This window comes from Trachymyrmex cornetzi, unplaced genomic scaffold, assembly GCF_001594075.2.
Source record: "Trachymyrmex cornetzi isolate Tcor2-1 unplaced genomic scaffold, Tcor1.1 scaffold669, whole genome shotgun sequence".
Classification (NCBI taxonomy): Eukaryota; Metazoa; Arthropoda; class Insecta; order Hymenoptera; family Formicidae; genus Trachymyrmex; species Trachymyrmex cornetzi.
Window position 1 is genome coordinate 120,075 of NW_017299991.1, and position 3,146 is coordinate 123,220.

The following is a 3,146-nucleotide window of genomic DNA, read 5'->3' on the forward strand; positions in this document are numbered from 1 at the left end:
AATGTATTTTTACATCGGAAAATGTGTTTTACAGCAGAGAATATTTATTCTAGCCTCACTTACGTATTCATACGTGTTCCTCTGTTCCATCGATGTGACAGATTCTAACCTGAATAGTTTAACGGTTAATAACACATTTGCCTCTTGCTATCTAGAGTCAAACCTGTCAGAATGAGATGGCGAATACCTAGACACCCATTTCTTCGAAGACAAACACCTAGACACCCATTTCCTCGACCGCGAACATGTAAACAACACCTAGACACTCACTTCTTTGACGGCGAACACCTAGACACCATCTTCCTCGACGGCGAACACCTAGACACCATCTTCCTCGACGGCGAACACCTAGACATCCATTTCTTCGACGGCGAATACCTAGACACCCATTTCCCCAACGAACACCTAGACGCCCACTTCCTCGACGGCGAATACCTAGACACTCGTTTCCTCGATGGCAAACACCTAGACACCAACTTCATCGACGGCAAACACCTAGACACCCATTTCCTCGACGGCGAACACCTAGACACTTATTTCCTCGACGGCGAACACCTAGACACCCATTTCCTCAATAGCGAACATCTAAACACCCACTTCCTCGATGGCGATCACCTAGACACCCATTTCTTCGACCTAGACACCCACTTCCTCGACGACAAACATCTAGACGCTTAATTCCTCGACGGCAAACACCTAGACGCTTAATTCCTGAATATCTATACACCCTCTTCCTCGACGCGGTAAATACCTAGATCTTCAACGACAATCTCGATATTTCATTTTAATTATAATTAATATTTTATTTTAATTTATTTTATTAATTATATTTTATTTTAATTTCAATTAATTATAATAATAATGCGCCCCGTGCACGTCACATCGTATATGTGACAATGTTGCCATCGCTGATTATCACAGCCGTCATATGTGGTTGATCACATACGAATGTGCAATGCTGCCATCGCTAGGTTAAGTCAAAAGCCCTCTAGTGTCGAAAAAACGAGGTGGACATTTTCTCCTGGTCGACGATGACAATAATAATAACGATAACGACAATAACGATAATAACGACAACGACGTTTCTTAAAATGAGGTGAATATTCATCACAGACCGGACTTTGCGTCGCAATATCTCCGCTCGTAGGGCACGTAGAAAAAAAATAAAAGCACTTTTATCATACAATCCGTGTGGTGGCTATCGATTGAGTATACATAGAACGCGATTGGTTCAGCCGTTATTGAGATCCGATAATCTCGATCTGCCGCAACTCGTCGGTTCGCGTGAAGGAGGACGGCAGTGTCGCTTCGCGCAGCTTAGCGCCGAGACACTACCAGTGTCTCCAGATATTTGATATATTTCAGCCTTACTTTATCAACATATTTAATTCTTCTCATACTAAAATAGTTTATCTATTGATATTATTACAAAAAAGTTTATTATACAAACGAACATAATAAATTTTTTTTTGAAACATGTATCTCGCTATTAAATTGATATTTTGTTGTATGCTCCAGCATTACCTAGTTAACGCTAAATATTCGTAGAAAGTTCGATTCGCATTCTCAATGTATCGAATATTCTTGCACAGTGATAGAATCGTCACAGAATATACAAATGTCGATGAAATATTTAGAATATTGTATGAATACTCCTTGTATATATCATGAAAATCATTCACGAGCGAGCAATACACATCTCCGCCGACAGAGAGCTGCGACAGAGAGCATTTACTTAAAATCACTAGATTATAAAGTACCTCAATAGCCTTTCCAGTTTGGTCGCATCAATATGGCGGAACTGCACTATATACACAATTCACACAATGTTTAGTACTCAATTATGTGCTAAAGTGTTATGTATGTACTGCGCATTTTTAGGATAGTTCGTTCGCTCGATCGCTTGGAACTTTGAAAACTGATCTTTGGAGAAGTGGACAAGGGTATCATCAGAGAGTATCATCGTGAATCTCGTATTTATTTCCGTGCTTCTACAATTTGCGCATAAACTTTTATGCACTAACACTTCAACAAAAAATAAACCTAAGAAAGCTGACGGTACCTTAGGCCATCAAGTGTACTGAAAACCAACACACACAGATAGATACCTACATGCCGAGTCGCACCACCACCCAGTACAAAAACAGTCAGCAATCAACTCACTTGTACATAGAGCTTTCACCATCTCTGACAAAGAACATCTATAGATTAGAGATGGATTGTTATTTTGCAACCTGTTATTTTGTATCTGTTATTTTACAATAACAATAACATATTGCTGTTATTAATAAAAAATAGGTTAAAAATAACAACAGCGTTAGCAGCCCACAATGAACAATCCCAGAATTAAATAGCAGCATAAAGCGTATTTTTATTCTTTACAAGTAGTTTAGCACTAGCAGTAACAAATAAAAATTATAGCGTGGCAGCACTGGCAGAACGCCATTGGGCGTAATTCTTTACATTTTTTATTTCTTCTCTTCTCTTCTCTAAAGCCCTGTGTCCACGATGCTAGAGTTCTTAGATCTAGAAATGTGTAGCCAATTAACATGTAGTTTTTCTGGAAAAACGGCAAGTTGATTGGCTACTCATTTTTCGGTCCAAGAACTTGGACCAAGTTCTAGTACCGTGGATATAGGGCTTAGAAGCAGATTGGCAATAACAACTGGCGCGCTCAATAATTGCATTTTGTTGCAACATAGATTAAATATTTGGAATACGCATTAGGATTGGATGGATGAAAGTTGTGAAAATGTAACGACAACACAACTTACACAACGGTTTATTTTGAAATAGCATGTAAATAATATGCAATTGTATAATTAATGCCTAAGTTCAAAAATTGCAACTTTATTGTTTCTTATGAAATAAAAGTGTTTTAAAAAATGTAAAAAGCTCTAAAAATATCCATAATTGATTTATAAGATTTCAAATTAGGCCAATGATGTAAAAAATATAACATTCTTGAATATAAATTTGTTGTAATAATATAATTTATATTACTAATAATAATATAGTAATAGTAAAATCTAGTAGGTATTTTTAAAATAAAAATTGAAATTGTACATACTTAAACAAAAATATCAAATTAAAATTATGAAATTTCTCAATGAAATGAAATAGTAAATGGATTTAATAATAATTTA